We start from the raw sequence: 10,188 nt of genomic DNA on the forward strand, positions 1-10,188 counted from the left end.
CCCCCCCCCCCCCCATGCTGAAACAGCCTTCTTCAGGGCCCTGACTCATGGTCACCATTAAGGCACAGCGTTTAGGGCCGGACATGCCCTTTAGCACAGCTTGTTGGCCCTCCTGTATCGCACAGGCCACTAACTTTTATGCAAACAGGTATAAACGGGCTATAAGTGCATGCTTCAGGCCTTTCTTGACTCAAGGCCACAAACAGCAAGAGATCCACTGTAAATAAGGCACGTGAGTGCCTCTGGCCTCCAGGCTCTCATCAGCTCCAGCAGACAGCCGCGTGTGCGTGCAGCACCGCTGACTTTGCCAGGCCGCAGGGCTCCGCGTGGTACCAGCCTTGCCCTTTGCCTGGCCGGTGGGTGCCAAACGAACCTTGCCCGGCACCCGCAGGCTCTGTGTTTGAGGCAAGATGTCACCGCGCCCTTCGACACCCAGAAACAAATGGGGTCAAATAAAAAAAAATATGGAATTGTTGCTGGGAGGTTATTGCAATCGCCACTAGTAAAATAAAACTCGTGAAAAGAAATTTATTTGATAGTCAAAAAATAACGGCTGTAATTTTCTTGTGCATCATTTTATGGGCACCTTGTGGGGGGCTCATAATAAAGAAGGAAGACTTATAAAAGGGCTGCGAGCAGAAATACAGCCAGCAACATGACGGAGTGGCCCAAAGGCCGTGCGGCACCGGGCGGAGGCATTCTATAAATTGCTTTAAAAGGTTTTTATAGCAGGGACCTTAATGAGTCCTAAGAAATGAGAAAGGCCTGGCCGGCTCTGAACACAGGCCCGGAAGAACGATCAAAGACACGCTCTCCCAAGGCAGCTCTGTGCGCTCTCCGACAGCACTAGTGCGAAGCCAACTGGGGTTGTCGCCACTCCTGGCTTGGGCAGCGCTGCCTGACCCACAGCCTGAAGGCACAGGGCTTCTTCCTTACCAGAGCAAAATGCTCTAAGTGCGGGGGACAGCAGCTTTCAGAGCAGCACCTCAGGGTGCCTCAGTACGGTGGTGTCTTCCATCCCTCTTCAGCCGGCGCTGGACCACGCCAGGCCTCCCCTGCGACCACTGAAAGCAAGCGCATGAGTTCAGCGGAGGCCCCGACGAAGTGAAGCCGCTGAACCGACGGCCTGGCCGGACACAGCTTGCTGCTTTGCACAAGTGTTTCTAATTACCGAGCTGCTACCAGCCCGACTTCGAAGGGAAGGTGAAGGTGGGAATCAGCAAGGAGGTGGAAGGGAAAGCTTGTGAAAGGGGCCTGGGGGTCAAGGACCAGTGGCAGGAATGCAGGGTCAGCGCCTGCCCAGCTCGCTGGAGTCCACGCTCGCAGCGCCACATCTCCCGGCCTTGTCCCCAGGGCAGGACGTGCTGCAGCAGCTGGGCAGCAGATTGCGTTGGAAGGGGGGGGTGAGACTCACAAAGGCGGATGGGAGCTGTGCTGGGACAGCAGCCGGCCAGTACATGTTGAAGACTGCCTGCACTCCCGGGTTGGTGGTGGCCTGTCTCCTTTGCCTGTGAGACGAGATGTCCATCGACCACTGGGGCAGCTGGGAGCAGCTTTGGCCTCACCCTGTAGCCATACCTTAGCCCTTCTGCCACCAGGCCCCTCCTGCACCGGTAATTGCAGAGCCTCATTAGCACAATCTGCAGAGCAGCAGGACCCAACGACACCCCACCAAAACGGGCCTCGAAACGCAGATGGAGCTGCCGCAGGGGACATGCGTGGCTTGCTGACATTGTTATACCCACCTTAAACCTTCTGCATGCTTTGTGTTAAATTGCCCTAGAGTCCAGGAGCTGGGGACAGCCTCCCCTTGTGCTGCGTGGTACCAAAGGAGCTCAGAGACAGGATGGAGGGGCTCCAGGTCCAGGTTTTTACAAGTATGTGCATGCATGCACGCACGCACTTGCACTCACTCTCTCTCAAACGCAGTATTCACAAACTAGCAGCTTGCTGCTGAGATCTCGTAGGCGACTGCCTGGTTGAGTCACTTTGCATGAACAGGAGGATGAATCCGCCTGCCATTGACCCAGGGGTCAAGCACCACCTGTCACTGCCGTGTAAGCCGCGTTCTGCGGACCCGGGGTAACAGCTTAGCATTGCCTCGTGGCGTTTGGCTCCCGGTGCTGGAGAGGGCGACTGCTTGACCAGCGCAGGCTCTTAACGTCCCATGCAGGAACGCCTCCGCTTCTTCCCCCGCCGCTCAGCGCACATTGCTATTAGAAGAGCCAGCGATGTGCATGCGAGAGCAGGAGTGCCCGACACTGCAGGGTCCTGTCTGCAATCCCAGATCTACCCCCAGCCCCACACTGGAAAGCTGGGCGCAGAAGCCCCGATCTCATTGTCCAGGTGCACAGAAGCTCGGGAAAACTTGGGAAGCAAAGTAACACGGCAGAGCAAAGAGCCCTCTTTGAGCCAGCAGCTCCAAGCACCCTCCAGTCCACATGTCGGGGGTGTGGGAACAGGCTGCGGCGATAATGCCAGCTGTCTTTTGACTGCTGCACCTTCGACTCACTTCACAAGTTCAAAGGGATTTTGCAGAGGGTTCAGAGTTCACATCAGAGCGCTTTCAAGTCTTCCCCCTTCTAAGATTTTTTTTACTGCTTCCAGATTGATCAGGAATCCAGGCTGCTAATGCATCGGCTTGCCAAAGCTAAATTTCCAGGGTAGCACGCAGGGCTTTAGACCGGCCGCCCTGCTGCTGCTAATGCAACAGGCACCACGAATGCCCCGTGTGTGCCACCGAGCGCGTGGCCCACACAGTCGACGGGGGGTTACGGCACTTGTGATGAAAGAGGGATTGTAAGTTATCTATAAGCAGTACAGGCTGCTGCAGCTCCAGGGAGAGGGCTGCTCCGAGGTGGAGGGTGAAGTGCTGCAGGGCCACGCTGCATGCCTGCCTGAAGCCGGGCACCACGGGCAGGTGGCGCAACCCAGCCCCCAGTGTGGCACTACCCTGACAGGCACCTGTTCCCTGTGTGCTGATCTTAGCCCCGCACGCGAGCGACGAAACCCAGCTCCTCTGCTTGCTCTACAGCACAAAGGGCCTGCGCTCGGCAGGACGGGTGATGAAGTGCCCATCGCAGGGTTGTGCCCTGCCATGAGGAGCGTGTGTGTTCGGTGTTGCTGAGGGTGGGATGTGGGTGGGAGCATTATGGCAATGCTCAGGGCAAGATAAGGCTGCTTCAGCCAGGCCGAAGCAATGGGGAGCCCGACAGCTGTGTATTTTGCTGCCCTGTACTGGACTCTTTCCAAACTGGCCACATCCTGCTTGAAGAGTGGGGCCCAGGACATAGATATTGGGGTCAGAAGGGACCTCAGTAGGTCATTGAGTCTGACCCACTGCCCTGGGCAAGAAAGAGCGCTGAGCCAGAGGAGCCCAGCTAGGTGCTTGTCCAGACTCCTCTTGAAGACCCAAAAGCAGCAGTCGCCTGAACAGGGACTTGAACCCTGGACCCTCAGATTAAAAGTCTGATGCTCTTCCAACTGAGCTACCCAGGCTCCATGCAGAGCTACCCAGCTTCCCTCCTTCCTCTGATACTGGCACCTGTGCGTCCCCTCCCACATTGCTCTCTTGTAAGCCACAGTCTGACCCTTACTACATACATGTAAAGCCCCTGGCCCAGACAGGGTTCCTGTGGATGCTACTGTAGTAGATCTAGTTTCATTTGTACACTGCAGATACTAGGTTGGGCAGCAAATGTCCCAACAGCAAGGCTGAAGAAGCTGCTCGACTCAGTTCATAGGAGCTATATGCTCGGTTTTACTATGTAACACTAGTGTTTAGCAGTGATTGGATTAGTATTGTCAGCAATTGAATTAGTATTGTCCAGCCTGTGTACAGCTGACATCGTCTGAAGAAAGGAACTGCATGCTGGTGCTTTAATTCTGGTCTTAAACACATCAATATTCTGGGTCGACCTTGCCTAATCACCAAGCTGCAAGGCCAGGTCCCATGGGTGCTGAGCCAGAGAGCAAGGTGCTGCCTACAGACTTGCCTGCAGCCAGGAGAACAAGGTACCGGAGCTCAGGTATGGTGAGGAACGGCCCTCACTGCCACTGATGGAAACCTGCGGGTTAAGTAAATGCTGTACTATGAATTCTTCACGCGGCTGTGAAGGTCTTTATGAGCAACCCCTTGCTTTAACGTATACCCAAGCAAAGGGGAGATGGAGGCCCATAATGACTGGGGTGAATTGAGGAATCCAGCAGGCAGCAAGAGCTTGGAGCTGCCCTACACCACTCCAGAGAATGAGTATGGGTTGGGGGGTTTTTTGCATTACCATGGCCAGATCTGAATGCTAGTGAAATGCTCCTTTGGCTTTCCACTGCAGTGATTCTTTCGGGAAGAAACAGGTGGGCTCTCTCTGCAGCCCAGGTACACCCAGGGGTTGTGCCCTGTCCTCCACTGACGGGGTGCTGATGGAGGGGCCGGCTACTAGAGCAGTTCCCTCTCCTCTCCACAGAGCCAGGCCGAGACCGAGTGCTTAACTATGTACAATTTATGACTATAATAAATACCTAAGATAAAACATGAATTATTTACGATAAAGCTTGGCATATCTCACTACATCTAATATCCCACAATTCACGTAAACCATATAACTTACAAAATATATAATAATTAATACATTGAACAAGATAGTTAAGGTTATGACATGATAAATGCATATGAGGACTCAACTTACATAACCCAGATAAGTTAATAGCATTTCTTGACCTACATATTAATACATTAAGAACATAGAAACCATATATAACGTCTTAAAAGAATACCCAGAGCTATATAGACCTGGACACAACAGTCACCCAAAATAGGGAGTGCGCTCAGCACCTCCCCGAGGGGGTTCCCTGAAGCCCCTCCCCTTTAGGGCCCTGGGATGTGGCCACGCCCCTCCCGCGATGGAGGGTGGAGGTGGCAGACCCTCCTGCCCCATGCCTGCCTCCCCTGTGGGGCCGCTTCCTCTCTGAAGCAGCCAAGGCTTGTCCCTTGGAGACCGATCCTGCGAGAGCCTCTCGCCAGCGTGCCGAGCACGCTCCCCTTTTATACTCTTCAGAGGCTCCGCCCCCGACGTGCTCCAGGCCTGGCTGGTGCAGTTCCCATTCAGGTCCAGCTGCTCCTTGCCCCCTCCCTTCGGAAAAAGGCGGGGCACCGCTTCCCTTGTTCTGCCTGTGGATTGGTGCATGGACTCCTCCAATCAAACAGCAGACCCTCAATCCTGGGACTCGACCCAAGCCCCGAAAAAGTAAGCCTGCTACATGTCTTTATTCTGGGACCCCCCCCCCACTCAACACAGTGGGGCCCCTTTGTTCTGGTCTGGGGGTAGAGAGCTTCCCTTCAACGATGGGGACGATTAGTGTTGGTACTTTCCTTATGAGAAGGTCCCCTTATATTGGGCTGAGGGATGGGATAATAAGCGATGAGCTAACAAAGAGTCTCCTGGTGTGAAATGCCTCCTGGGAGTAATTTTAAATAAGGAACATGTCATCCAGGTCCTAAAAAACCAACACCCCCCCACCCCTTACACGGAAAGCAACAGTTTGCCTGCAAGACTGTTTATGTAAGTAATGAATCTGGGGATGATGAAGTTCCTTTATCGTGCCGCAGCTTCATTTGCTACATAAACACTAGGCAAAGCAAGGGAAGGTTGTTATGGTGATTATCCAGGGCTGAGTTGTTAATGGCTTTAAAGCAGCTGATAATCAATACGTGCAGCGAGTGTAATTATTTGCTCAGATATCGGGCACCTCTCCAGTCGAAACCTGGGAGCATGCACTTGCGGTGTGTCATGGGCTGCGAGCACGGCTGGAGCTGGGCAGGAGGCCAGGCCTTCACCATGCACCCTTGGTCCTGGGGTGTTACTCCTGCTCCCTGACAGGATGCTTGGCCAAGCTTTAAAGATGATGGCCAAGCTTTCAAGAGGCCTTGTGTGAATTTGCATTGGCGACACTTGCTTTTGGTGCGACCCTGCTTAGAAACACTCACTCACTTGCAGATGTTTGCAGGAAGTGAGCTGAATGGGAGCCAGCACGGACATCGCTGTTAGGTGCTGGCCAGGCTGGTCACCCTTTCTGGTCCCAATGTGCCCCAAGAAGCATCTAACCTCTTGTCATCACCTCTCAGACAGAAAGTTCACCGTGCTCTGGCTCTCAGACTGCACTCTGCCTAAAACACCCCGTCGCGGCCCACCCCTTGCCACCAAGCAGGCCTGGCTGGGTTTAAGTACCTGCTCTCTCCTCTCCACAGGAGCATGCGAGCTGTAGCATCACAACCAGCAACCATCTTCCAGGACGGACACTCATCTGCAAATGGAGCAGAGCTCTAACCAACAAAGGGAATGAGCAGCCCAAGCACGTTTAGTCACTCAGAAACGTATGCTTTGCTGCAAGCTACATGAGACAAGTTTTCCTCTCAAATTACAGAGGAAGGACACCCCCAACTGGCATCCTTTGAGGAAGCCCAGGAGCTCCTGAAAGGCAGTGTACAGCTTTCAGGGTAGCATGTCTCTTCAAGGTGGCTTCTATCCAGTGCCATGGCAGCAAAGTTTGCCCCGGGGGCAAAGCCCACAGCAGCAGCCTGCGGTCGCCACATGCACAGATCCAGGGGGCACACATGCTTGCCTAGGTGCACACACAGCAGCAGGAGCTGCCTTTCTCCCATCCCTCTGCCCCCCAAACAAGCCACTTGTGGCTCCATCCTGCGCCCTGCCCCAGCTGGGCAGCGCCTGTTGGCACTCCTTTGTTTCAGCACCCGGGGCGGTCGTCCCGCTTGTGCCCCACTTGCTATGGCACTGCTTCTACCTTTTCAAGCTGTCTTTGTCCCAGGGCCCAGGTGTGTAATCGGAAAGTATCGTTCTGTCCCTTTATAAATCCATTAGGGCTGTCAGTTAATTGCAGTTTAAAAAACAGCCTCTCTCTCTCTCTCTGCTGCTGGGCCCTTCTTGCTGCAGCCACCCAGAGCCCGCGCCCGGGCTGCCCTGTGGCTCCTCTCCGCTGCTGTCCCCGCCGCCTCTGGGCAGTCCAGTGGGGCAGCGGTGGCAGCACAGAGGAGCCACAGGGCAGCCCGGACACAGGCTCCATGTAGCTGCAGCAAGAAGGGCCCAGCAGTGCTGAGGGAGAGGGGCTGCTTTTCCTTCGTGCTGAGCAGCAGCTTCTTTTCGGCCGCTGCCCCTGTTCAGTGTGGGCAGGTGAGTTTGGAGCAGGCACAGGGCAGGTCAGGGTCGGGTCTGTGGGCACGGGTTCTCGCTTGTCTGCTCCAGCCAGGGCGCAAGTCTAGCCGGGCTGGGATCAGGGCTGGGGCGGCACGCTGTTGGTGGTGGTGGGGAGGAGTCACAGGGCACACACGCTCCAAGCTGTTCGGTGAGGGGGTCCCGACTATTGTTTAACTATGCGATTAATTGCAACTATTTTTTTAAACCTTGCAATTAATTGCGATTAATTTTTTAAATTGTTTGTCAGCCCTAAAATCCATGGTGCCTGGGCCTCGAATACTGGGCCCAGCTCTGGGCCCCACACCTCAAGAAGCATACAGACGAACTGGAGAAGGTTCAGAGAAGAGCAATAAGGATAATCAGTGGCATGGAGGGGCTTCCTTATGAGAAGAGACTAAAGAGGCCAGGCTTATTCAGTTTAGGAAAGAGATGCTTGAGGGGTGACATGCTAAGGATTTACAAAATACTAAATAGCGAAAGAAAATAAGTAGGGATTTATTTTGTGAGAGACGGCAACAAATAAGAACTAAGGGTCCTAGAATGAAACTAGTCGGTCATAAGTTTAAACAGACAAGCAACAGAAGTTCGTTCTTCTCCATGCAGCGTGTCATTAAAGCGTGGTGCTCATGGCCACCAGACGCTTTGCAAGCTGACAGTTCAGCCAGATCCAAAAAGGGACTGGACACGGTCTTGGAGGAAAGGGGCATCAGTAGATACTGAGCATGGGAGTAGGGCACAGCCTCCGAATCGCAACTTGCTGGACCGTAAATGCTGGGGGTGGCAAGTGAGAGAGGAACAGCAGGGAAAACCCCAGTCGTACCCTGCTCATCCCCCTTTCAGCGTCCGCTCTGTCACTGGGACACTGGGGACTGGGCAAGGCAGACCTAATCGCTAGTCTGCTAGCCAGAGCACTTAGGAGAATGCCTTTGGGAACAGCCTCCATTGCGTGGCCTTCAATGGTCTGCAGTCCCTGGTCTTGTGCCTGTGGGGCAGGTCACATCCGCAGCCTCCCAGCTCAGAAATGCTACCTGGAACAGACATTTACGGGCACAGATGGATATTCACCTCCAAACACCTCTCTGCCTGGGACAGGAGCGATCTGATTACTGTTAGGATTAGGACCCCCGGAACTGGCCACGGGGCAAGCACACAGCAAGAGACGGCACTGCCCCGAAGAGAAAATGCCAGATAAGACCAAGGAAGAGGGGAAGTTGTTGCGAGTTGTCTGAGCATCTCTATCCAAACGAGCTGATCTTGAGTCTGGGCTCCCGGATGTAAGCACAAAGCCAGGGTCTTCCCTGAATCACCCTTGCAAAGTTGGGAGTTTTGCACACCCCCAAACCCTACCATTGTTCTGAGTAAAAGGAAGATATTCTGGGAACTGTGGGTACATGGTAGGGGGACAGGTTAGCCAAACCCCAGGCAGCATCATGCTGAGACGGCCATGTGCTCTGTGCACGCTCCGGCCTGAACGGCAAGCCGGGGGGCTGCCCAAGCATGGCGGCATGGGTGCGCTCCTTTGCCACGCTCCAGTCTGTGTGCTGCGCTTGGCGTGGCGGCCACATCCTGCTCTGTTATATCAGCCTTCCCCCCAGAGCCAGAACAGAAATTCAGCATGGCATCCCACTCACTCCCAGGGCTGCAACCTTGACTTTGTTCCCACTGATCGTTGCTTTACACTGCTGGTATACGATCAGAGGGTCATAGGAAAGTCGGGCTGGAAGGGCCCTCATACGGTGTTCAAGTCCTGCCCCTGCTCAAGCCAGCAGCATCTCTAAACCATCCCAGCCAAGTGTCTGTCTAACTTGCTCTAGAAAATATCCCAGGTTAGAGATTCCACAATTTCTCTAGACACCTTGTTCCCATATTTGAGCACCCTCCGAGGCAGAAAGTTCCTCCTAATCTCCAACCTAAGGGCATTTATACATGTGCTTCAGGAGGTGGAGGGAGGGGGCACTTTAATTAGAGCAACTCTCAGAGCTGCTTTAATTAATTGAAGCAGCCTGAGTGTCACGTGTATCAGCATCCCCTTGCTGTAAAATGGCATTGGAGGCGATTTAACAGCTGGGGCAGCAGGAGCCATTTTTCAGCGCGGGGATGTCGATACAAGTGACGCTGGAGTCTGCGGTAATTACCATAGTTTCACAGTTGGTAGGGTCCAAGGTTCCCTCTATGGTATGGGTGGCCATGGCCACACACAACTAAAAGTGCGGCTGCACACAGCCTTTTCAAGGCCGCACCAGGAGAGGCTGGAGCTGGAGCCTGGCGCAGGCTCCACTGGCTCCGGGGACGCGCTCTGCACCCCCACATCAGGGCTGGGGAGTGGAGCACTTCCCCGGAGCATGCCAGCCTCCATCCCTGCCTTGCCTTACCTCGGGGAGGAGCTGCTACCTGCCCCAGTGAGGCTCCGCCAGCTCCGGGACACTGCTCCGCTCCCCAGCCCTGACCCCACATGCCATCTTGCTCCCCGAGGCCATGTGGGGGAGTGGAGCAGTGCCCCAGCCTCCGGTCCCCAGCTCCAGCCCCTGGCCCCCGGCTCCCAGCCCCTGGCCCTTGGCCCCAGCCTCCAGCAGTAAGTCTCCCACACTGGACCAAGGCAGTGCGCTCACGGACCACTGCTCCTTAGAGGGAACATTGGTTGGGTTGGAAGGGACCTGAGCAGATCATCTAGTCCGACCCCCTGCCATGGCAGGAAAGAGTACTGGGGTCAAACGACCCCGGCAAGGTGTACATCCAGCCTCCTCTTCAAGCCCCCCAGGGTAGGAGCCAGCACCACTTCTCTTGGAAGTTGGTTCCAGATCTTAGCCGCCCTGACCGTGAAGTCGCGCCTCCTGATGTGTAGCCTGAATCTACCCTCTGCCAGCTTGTGACCGTTGTAACAGGGGGCCTGCTTGGGACTGATCCAACTGTGGCCCACCCACCTGTTCTTGGGCTGACTGCCCACCTTCTTGCCCGCCACGCCTTGATTTTAATTGATTGA

General features: G+C 54.8%; 1 long non-coding RNA gene and 1 other non-coding gene across 2 annotated transcripts in view; both read right to left on the bottom strand.

Moving 5' to 3' along the window:
• The window catches only part of LOC109288439, a 19,024-nt gene extending 15,750 nt beyond the window's left edge, over positions 1-3,274 (bottom strand). Inside the window, exon 1 of the long non-coding RNA XR_002095138.1 lies at positions 3,239-3,274. This is a non-coding gene — a long non-coding RNA (uncharacterized LOC109288439). The remainder of the gene's footprint in view (positions 1-3,238) is intronic.
• Positions 3,275-3,425: 151 nt separating this feature from the next.
• TRNAK-UUU lies at positions 3,426-3,498 on the bottom strand. The gene has a single exon. It is a non-coding gene; the product is annotated as a tRNA-Lys (tRNA).
• Between the last annotated feature and the right edge of the window lie 6,690 nt (positions 3,499-10,188).

Source organism: Gavialis gangeticus, unplaced genomic scaffold (assembly GCF_001723915.1).
Source record: "Gavialis gangeticus isolate Ggan-Ray unplaced genomic scaffold, GavGan_comp1, whole genome shotgun sequence".
In the NCBI taxonomy this organism is placed as follows: domain Eukaryota; kingdom Metazoa; phylum Chordata; order Crocodylia; family Gavialidae; genus Gavialis; species Gavialis gangeticus.